A 10,324-nucleotide genomic window follows, 5' to 3' on the forward strand; every position below is an offset into this window, starting at 1 on the left:
CTTTATGGTTTCCTTTGCTGTGCAAAAGCTTTGAAGTTTCATTAGGTCCCATTTGTTTATTTTTATTTCCATTTCTCTAGAAGGTGGGTCAGAAAGGATCTTGCTGTGATTGATGTCATAGAGTGTTCTGCCTATGTTTTCCTCTAAGAGTTTGATAGTTTCTGGCCTTACATTTAGGTCTTTAATCCATTTTGAGCTTATTTTTGTGTATGGTGTTAGGGAGTGATCTCATCTCATACTTTTACATGTACCTGTCCAGTTTTCCCAGCACCACTTATTGAAGAGGCTGTCCTTTCTCCACTGTACATTCCTGCCACCTTTTTCAAAGATAAGGTGACCATATGTGCGTGGGTTTATCTCTGGGCTTTCTATCCTGTTCCATTGATCTATCTTTCTGTTTGTGTGCCAGTACCATACTGTCTTGATTACTCTACCTTTGTAGTATAGTCTGAAGTCAGGGAGCCTGATTCCTCCAGCTCCATTTTTCGTTCTCAAGATTGCTCTGGCTATTCGGGGTCTTTTGTGTTTCCATACAAATTGTGAAATTTTTTGTTCTAGTTCTGTGAAATATGCCAGTGGTAGTTTGATAGGGATTGCATTGAATCTATAGATTGCTTTGGGTAGTAGAGTCATTTTCACAATGTTGATTCTTCCAATCCAAGAACATGGTATATCTCTCCATCTATTTGTATCATCTCTAATTTCTTTCATCAGTGTCTTATAATTTTCTGCATATAGGTCTTTTGTCTCCTGAGGTAGGTTTATTCCTAGATATTTTATTCTTTTTGTTGCAGTGGTAAATGGGAGTGTTTTCTTGATTTCACTTTCAGATTTTTCATCATTAGTTTGTCGGAATGCCAGAGATTTCTGTGCATTAATTTTGTGTCCTGCTACTTTACCAAATTCATTCTTGCAGAATATTTTATACATAATAGTTTGTACCTCTTAATCCCCTACCCCTGTGTTGCCCCTCCTCCCTTTCCCCTCCCCACTGGTAACCACTAGTTTGTTCTCTATAACTGTGAGTCCGCTATTTTTTGTTATATTAAATAGTTTGTTGTATATTTAGATTCTGCAAAGTGATATCATACCATATTTGTCTTTCTCTGTCTGGCTTATTTCATTTAGTGTAATACCTTCCAAGTCCATCTGTGTTATTGCAAATAGCAACATTTCCTTCTTTTTTTGTGGCTGAGTAGTATGTAGTATTCCATTTTGTGTGTGTGTGTGTGTGTGTGTGTGTGTGTGTGTGTGTGTGTACCACATCATCTTTATCCATTCATCTGTTGCTGGACAGTTAGTTGCTTCCATATCTTGGCAATTGTTAGCAATGCTGCTCTGAACATTGGGGTACGTGTATCTTTTTGAATTAGTGGGTTTTTTTTTGTTTGTTTGTTTGGATATATACCAGGAATGGAATTGCTGGATCATGTGGTTGTTTTATTTTTAGATTTATTGAGAAACTTCCATACTGTTTTCCGTAGTGGCTGCACCAATTTACATTGCCACCAACAGTGTAGGAGGGTTCTCTTTTCTCCGCATCCTCACCAATATTTGTTATTTGTGTTCTTTTTGATTATAGCCATTCTAACAGGTTTGAGGTGATATCCCGTTGTGTTTTTTTTTTAAATAAATTTATTTTATTTTTGGCTGCGTTGGGTCTTTGTTGCTGTGCACAGGCTTTCTCTAGTTGTAGTGGGCGGGGGCTACTCTTCATTGCGGTGCATGGGCTTCTCATTGTGGTGGCTTCTCTTTTTGAGGAGCATGGGCTCTAGGTGCACAGGCTTCAGTAGTTGTGGCTCGTGGGCTGTAGAGCACAGGCTCAGTAGTTGTGGCACACGGGCTTAGTTGCTCCACGCATGTGGTATCTTCCCGGACCAGGGCTCGAACCGGTGTCCCCTGCATTGCAGGCGGATTCTTAACCACTGTACCACCAGGGAAGCCCCCCATTGTGGTTTTGATTATCATTTCCCTGATGATAAGTGATGTTGTACATCTTTTCTTGTGCCTGTTGGCCACCTTTGTTTCCTCTTTGGAAAAATGTCTATTCATTTCTTCTGCCTATTTTCTTTTTTTTTTAAAATGTATGTATTTATTTATTTATTATTTTTGGCTGCATTGGGTCCTCGTTGCTGCGCGTGGCTTTCTCTAGTTGTGACGAGCAGGGGCTACTCTTCGTTGCAGTGCACAGGCTTCTTATTGCGGTGGCTTCTCTCGTTGTGGAGCACGGGCTCTAGGCACGCAGGCTTCAGTAGTTGTGGCTTGCGGGCTCAGTAGTTGTGGCTTGCGGGCTCTAGAGCGCTGGCTCAGTAGTTGTGGCGCATGGGCTTAGTTGCTCCGCAGCATGTGGGATCTTCCCGGACCAGGGCTCGAACCCGTGTCCCCTGCATTGGCAGGCGGATTCTTAACCACTGCACCACCAGGGAAGCCCTCTTCTGCCTATTTTTTAATCAGTTGTTTTTTCAGTGTTTATTTTTAAAATTTTGAGTTCTATGTGCTCTTTATACATGTTGTATATTAACCCCTTATTAGTCATATTATTTGCAAATATTTTCTCCCATTCAGCAAGTTGTTTTTTCATTTTGTTGATAGTCTCCTATTCCATGCAAAAGCTTTAAAGTTTTAATTAGGTCCCATTTGTTTGTTTCTGCCTTTATTTCCTTTGCTTTAGGAAACAGATCCAAAAAAATATTACTATGAGTTATGTTAAGCAGTGTTCTGCCTTTGTTTTCCGTTAGGAGTTACATAGTATTCAGTCTTACATTTAGGTCTTTAATCCATTTTGAGTTTTTTTTTTTTGTATATGGTGTTACTGTATGTTCTACTTTCATTCTTTTACATGTAGCTGTCCAGTTTTCCCAGCACTACTTACTGAAGATACTGTCTTTTTTCTGTTATGTATTCTTGCCTCCTTTGTCATAGATTAATTGACCATAAGTGCATGGGTTTATTTCTGGGTTCTGTATTCTGTTGCATTGATCTATATGTCTGTTTTTGTGCCAGTACCATACTGTTTTGATGACTGTAGCTTTGGAGTATAATCTGAAGTTAGGGAGTGTGATTTCCCCAGCTCTGTTCTTTTTTCTCAAGATTGTTTTGGCCATTTGGGGTCCTTTGTGTTTCCATACAAATTTTAAAATTATTTGTTCTAGTTCTGTAAAAAATGCCACAGGTATTTTGATAGGGATTGCATTGAATCTGTAGATTGCCTTGGGTAGTATGGTAATTTTAACAATATTTATTCTTCCAATCCAAGAACACAGTATATCTTTCTATCTGTGTTGTCTGCAGTTTCTTTCATCATTGTCTTACAGTTTTCTGAGTAGAGGTTGTTTACATCCTTAGGTAGGTTTATTCCTAGGTAATTTTTTCTTTTTGTCATGATAGTAAATGGGATTGTATCCTTAATTTCTCTTTCTGCTAGTTCGTTGTTAGTGTATAGAAATGCAAGTGATTTCTGTATATTAATTTTGTGTCCTCTCACTTTACCAAATTCATTGGTGAGCTCTAGTATTTTTCTGGTAGTGTCTTTAGGATTTTCTATGTATAGCATCATATTATCTACAAACAGTGACAGTTTTACTTCCTCCTTTCCAATTCGGATTCCTTTTATTTCTTTTTCTTGTCTGATTGCTGTGGCTAGACTTCCAATACTATGTTGAATAAAAGTGGCGATAGTGGACATCCTTGCTTTGTTCCTGATCTTAGAGGAAATGCTTTCAGCTTTTCACCATAGAGTATTATGTTAGCTGTGGGTTTTTTGCATATGGCCTTTATTATTATGTGGGTTTTTTGCATATGACCTTTATTATGTTACCTCTATACTCACCTTCTGGAGAGTTTTTTTAATCATAAATCAATGTTGAATTTTGTCAAAAGCTTTTTCTGCATCTATTGGGCTGATCATATGGTTTTTATTCTTCAATTTGTTAATGTGGTATATCACACTGATTGATTTGTAGATACTGAAAAATCCTTGCAACCCTGAGATGAATCCCACTTGATCAAGCTGTATGATCCTTTTAATGTATTGTTGGATTCTGTTTGTTAGTATTTTGTTGAGGATTTTTGCATCTATGTTCATCAGTGAAATTGGCTTGTAATTTTCTTTTTTGGTGATATCTTTGTCTGGTTTTGGTATTAGAATGATGCTGGCCTCATAGAATGAGTTTGGAAGGATTCCTGCCTCTGCAATATTTTGGAATAGTTTGAAAAGGTTAGGTGTTAATCTTTTTTAAGTGTTTGGTAGAATCCTCCTGTGAAGCCATCTGGTCCTGGAGTTCTATTTGTTTTGAACTTTGAAATTACTGATTCAATTTTATTGTTGGTAATTGGTCTGTTCATATTTTCTGTTTCTTCCTGGTTCAGTCTTGGGAGATTGTACTTTTTTAAGAATTGCTGTATTTCTTCTAGGTTGTCCATTTTATTGTCATATAGTTGTTTGTAGTAGTCACTTATGATGCTTTGTATTTCTGTGGTGTTGGTTGTAACTTCTCCTTCTTCATTTCTGATTTTATTGATTTGGGCCCTCTCCCTTTTTTTCTTGATGAGTCTGGCTAAAGATTTAAAAACTTTGTTTATTTTTTCAAAAAACCAGCTTTTAGCTTCATTGATATTTTCTAATGTTTTTTAGCCTCTACTTAATTTACTTCTGGTCTGATCTTTATGATTTCTTTTTTTCTACTAGCTTTGGGCTGTGTTTGTTCTTCTTTTTCTAGTTGCTTTAGGTGTAAGATTAGATTTTTTATTTGAGATTTTCCTTGTTTCCTGAGGTAAACTTGTATTGCTATAAACTTCCCTCTTTGAAGTGCTTTTGTTGCATCCCCCAGGATGATGTTGGATCATTCTGTTTTTATTTTCATTTTTTCTAGGTATTTTTAAATTTCCTCATTGATTTCTTCAGTGGTTTATTGATTGTTTGGTACCATAGTGTTTAACCTCCACATGTTTGTGTTTCTTGCAGTTGTTTTTCTTATTGTTGATTTCTAGTCTCATAGTATTGTGGTTGGAAAAGATGCTTAATATGATTTCAGTTTTCTTAAATTTACTGAGGCTTCTTTTGTGGCCTTGCACATTGTCTACCCTGAAGAATGTTCCATGTGCACTTGAAAAGACTGTATTCTGCTGCTTTTCGATGAAATGCTCTGTATATATTAATTAATTTCATCTGAGTCTAATGTGTCTTTCAAGTTAATTGTTTCCTTATTGGTTTTCTGTCTGGATGATGTGTCCATTGATGTAAATGCGGTGTTAAAGTTCCCTACTATTATTGTGTTATTGTCAATTTCTCCTTTTATGTCTGTTAACATTTGCCTTATGTATTTAGGTGCTCCTTTGTTGGTGCATATATGTTTACAATTGTTATATTTTCTTGGATTGATCCCTTGATCATTATGTAGTGTCCTTTTTTGTCTCTTGTAACAGTCTTTATTGTGAAGCCTATTTTATCTGATATAAGTATTGCTACTCCAACTTTCTTTCTTTTTTTTTTTTGATTTTGATTTTATTTTGGTCACACCATGTGGCATGTGGGATCTTAGTTCTCTAACCAGGGATCGAACCCATGCCCACTGCATTGGAAGCATTGAGTCTTAACCACTGGACCACCAGGGAGGTCCCATCTTTTAACAGTCTTTATTGTATTGTCTGATATAAGTATTGCTACTCTGGATTTCTTTTGATTTCCATTTGCATGGAATACCTTTTTCTGTCTCCCTCACTTTTAGTCTGTGTGTGTCTTTAGATCTTAAGTGAGTCTCTTATAGGCAGGATATATTTGGGTCTTATTTTGTATCTATTCAGCCACTCTGTCTTTTGATTGGAGCATTTAGTCTATTTATATTTAAGGTAATTATTGATATGTATGTTCTTATTGCCATTTTGTGAATTGTTTGGTGGTTGTTTTTGTAGTATTTTTTTCCCTTTCTTCCTTTTGTTCTCTTTTGTGGTTTGATAACTATCTTTAGTGTTATGTTTGGATTTCTGTGTATGTGTGTGTGTGTGTGTGTGTGTTTGTGTGTGTGTGTGTATCTATTATAGATTTTTGGTCTGTGGTTACCGTGAGGTTTTTATATAGCAATGTATATATATGTGTGTGTAATTGTTTTAAGTTACTGATCTCTTAATTTCAAATGCATTTTAAAAATTCTGTATTTGTACTCTCCTCCCTTCATGATTACTGTTTTTATATTATATTTTGCATCTAATTATTTTGTGTATCCCTTAATTGCTCATTATGGATATAGATGATTTTACTACTTTTGTCTTTTAACCTTTCTACTAGCTTTGTGTGTGGATGTTTTCCAACCTTTACTATATGTTTACCTTTACTGGTGAGCTTTTTTATTTCATAATTTTCTTGTTTCTAGTTACAGCCTCTTATTTTTCACGTAGAGAAGTTTCTTTAACATTTGTTGTAAAGCTGGTTTGATGGTGCTGAACTCTTTTAGCTTTTGCTTGTGTGTAAAGCTTTTGAGCTCTCCATCAAATCTGAATGAGAGCCTTCCTGGGTAGAGTATTCTTGGTTGTGTTTCCCTTTCATCACTTTAAACATATCGTGCCATTCCCTTTTGGTCTGCAGGGGAAAAAAATCAGCTGATACCTTTATGGGAGTTCTCTTGTGTGTTATTTCTCCATTCCCTTGATGCTTTTAAATATTTTCTCTTTACCTTTAATTTTTGTCGTTCTAATTACAGTGTATCTTTGTATTAATCCTGTATGGGACTCTCTGTGCTTCCTGGACTTGGGTGACTCTTTCCTTTCCCAGGTTAGGAAAATTTTCAGCTATTATGTCTTCAAATATTTTTTCTTCCCCTTTCTCTCTCTTCTTCTTCTGGGACCCCTATAATGCACATACTAGTTTACTTGATGTTGTCCCAGAGGTCTTTTAAACTGTCCTCATTTGTTTTTGTTTTTTTCTGTTCACTGGTAATGATTTCCAGTACTCTGTCTTCCAGCTCGCTGATCGTTCCTTTGTATCATTTAGTCTACTGTTGCTTCCTTCTAGCATATCTTTCATTTCAGTTATTATAGTCTTCATCTCTGTTTGGTTGTTCTTTATATTTTCTAAATCTTTGTTAAAAACTTCTGACTTCTTGCTATGTGCATCCATTCTTCTCCTGATCTCTTTTATCATCTTTATGATCATTACCCTGAACTCTTTCTGGGGTAGATTACCTATCTCTATTTCACTTTATTCTTCTTCTGGGGTTTTATACTGTTCTATCATCTGGAACATGTTACTCTGCCACCTCATTTTGTCTAAGTTGCTATCTGTATTTTTATGTATCTTGTAGCTTAGTTATGTTTTCTGACCTTTGTAGAAGTGGTCTTTTGTAGGAGATATCCTATGCATCCCAGCAGTGCATTCCCCTCTCATCACCAAAGTTATGTGCTGTAAGGGTTCCCCCTATGAGGTCTTTGTGGGTCCTTCTGTTGTGGTGGGCTGACTATGTGTGTGGTCTCTTAGGCTTGGTTGGCCCCAGCCTGGTTGGATACCAGGTCCTGCCTTGTGTAGAGGCTGCTGGCCACTGGTTAGCAGTGTCTGATCACAAGGTGGCTGACTGCCTAACCCCAGGGGCCCAGGGGCTAGTGCTGGCTACCTGGTGGGTAGAGTCAAGGTCCGGAAGACTCCAGGGCTGTTTCCCACTCACTGGTGGGTGAAGCCCCATCCTGGGGTTAGTGCTAAACTATTGGCAGGCAGAGCTGTGTCCTGGAGTTTGACTTCAGGGCTCAGGGATCCCAGAACTTGTATCAGATCACTGTTGGGTGGGGGGTGTCCTGACACAGTTGGGCATGGGGTCTGGGGTGTCCCAAAGCTTGTGTTGACCTGCCAGTGGGCAGGGCTGAGGACCAGCTGGTCCCAGGGCAGGGTCTGGCCTGATAATGGGCAGGCTGGATCTGCAGGCTGTGGGGTTGTGGTTTTCTTGTGTCTGGTGTCTGCCCCTGGTGGGTGAGGCTGGTCTAGAGGCTAGTGCAGACTTCTTGTAGGGCAGGTCTGGGGCCTGGCCACTGGTGGGTAGAGCTGGGTCTTGGTCCTCTAGTGGGTAGGGCCATGTCTAGAGGTGACTATGGATTCAGGAAGCCTTTAGGTAGCCTGTTGCTGATGGGTGGGGATACAGTTAGTTGTTTGGCTTGAGTTGTCCCAGCACTGGCACCTACAGACTGTTGGGTGGGGCCAGGTTTGGTGTTCATGAGCTAAGGGGAGGAATCTATAATGTTGCCCACACACACCAGTGTCCATGAGGTAGAAGGAGCTCCCAAATATGGCTGCCACCAGTGTCTATGTCCCCAGACTGAGCCACAGCCACTCCCTGCCTCTCTGGGAGATTCTCCAAGAGCGGCAGGTAGGTCTGGTCCAGGCTCCTATCAAATTATTGCTCTTGCCCTGGGTCGCATGCGTGTGAGATTTTGTGTGCGCCTTTTAAGAGTGAAGTCTCTGTTCCCCCCAGTCCTTTTGGGACTCCCGGAGCCCTGCTGTCTTTCAAAGCCAAATGCTCTCTTAGTTTGTCTTCCTAGCGCAGGACCCCCAGGCTGGGGAGCCCAGCATGGGTCTTAAAACTCACTCCTGTAGGAGAGGCTGTGCGATATAATTATTCTCCAGTTTATGGGTCACCCACCAGTGGGTATGGGACTTGATTATACTGTGAGTCTGCCCCTCCTACCTGTCTCATTGTGGTTCCTTCTTTATGTCTTTAGTTGTAGAAGTTCTTTTCTGTTAGGTTCTGCAAATCGTTGTGATTTTGGTGTGCTTGTGAGAGGAGGTGAGCTCAGGGTCTTTGTATTCTGCCATCTTGGCCAATCTCTGACCGCTTTTTTTTTTTTTTTTTTTTAATGTGGTTTCTCCAAATTTTAAATGTTGTCTCAAGTCAAACAAAGCATGTCTATAGACCAGTCTCAGTCTGTGGATTCCTGATTTTCTAGTTCTAAGGCTCATTGCCGTGAAGATCTAGTTGACCCTGTTGATTCACGGTGTATTAGCTGCTGATAATCTACACGGCAATTCTTTTTCACACTGAGGATCAATTAAAGCATAAATAAAACTAAAGGTGGTATTAGCTATACACCTAACATACAGTAGACTACAATCATTTAATGCCCAGTTTGTGACAGGTGCTTTGCTTGCATAATCTCATCTAATCCCTACAACGACCCTGCAAGAGAGAACTATGTATTTTTTTGTGGCTTCCAGTTGTTCAGTGTCAGTGTCAGTGTCACAAAGGGGAGGATTGTAGTTAGCACCTGGATTCAGGCTGATTGGAAGCCAGACCCTCAGGCTGCAGCTTTTAAAGTATGCTAATATACCTCTTTCAGGGAAAGAGAGGAAGATTGACATTTCTGTCTGCTCCCTGTGCACTGAGCCCTGGGGTGACAGCCAGTTAAGAACTGCATCTTAGTTTGCTACCATAATGTTGAACCCATGCACACAAGCCCGGCTTGCCAGTTGAGCTGGGCTATCAAGGGATGTTTTCTCTTGGTGGTAGCCACAAAAGCTGGGGTACCAGGAGTATGCTAACTCCTTTATTGGAGACATCAATGATGAGGTGGAGCATAGGGAGAGTGTGAAGATGGTACCTGCCAGGTCTCCTGGGTCTTTGGAGAGGGTTGTAGTCAGCCCCTTGATGCCTGTTGAAGTAGAAGACTGCCTCTCAGTTTATGGCTATGAAGATAAGCTAATAGGCCTCTTTCTCAGAAAGGCTGGAGGTGTGTTTCAGTCTGCTGTCTCTGTGCTGTATCCTGGGGTCAGGGTAATCAGAAAAGAACTTTCTCTTTTTGTGATATTCCTATAGGACCCATGAATGTAAGCCCCGCTGGCCACCAGAACCAGGTCAGAAAGAGAAAAACAAATACCGTATGCTAACACATATATGTGGAATCTTAGAAAAAAAAAAAAAAAAAAGGTCCTGATGAACCTAGGGGCAGGACAGGAATAAAGATGCAGATGTAGAGAATGGACTTGAGGACACGGGGAGGGGGAAGGGTAAGCTGGTATGAAGTGAGAGAGTAGCACTGACATACATACACTTCCAAATGTAAAACAGATAGCTAGTGGGAAGCAGCCGCATAGCACAGGGAGATGGCTCGGTGCTTTGTGACCACCTAGAGGGGTGGGATAGGGAGGGTGGGAGGGAGACACAAGAGGGAGGGGATATGGCGATATATGTGTATGTAGAGCTGATTCACTTTGTTGTACAGCAGAAACTAACACAACACTGTAAAGCAATTATACTCCAATAAAGATGTTAAATCAAAAAAAAAAAAAAAAAGAAATTAAGGGATTTCCCCTGGGCGGCAGCCCCCACAACCAGGGCACCAGATGTAAACT

This window comes from Phocoena phocoena, chromosome 3 (genome assembly GCF_963924675.1).
Source record: "Phocoena phocoena chromosome 3, mPhoPho1.1, whole genome shotgun sequence".
Taxonomy (NCBI): Eukaryota; Metazoa; Chordata; class Mammalia; order Artiodactyla; family Phocoenidae; genus Phocoena; species Phocoena phocoena.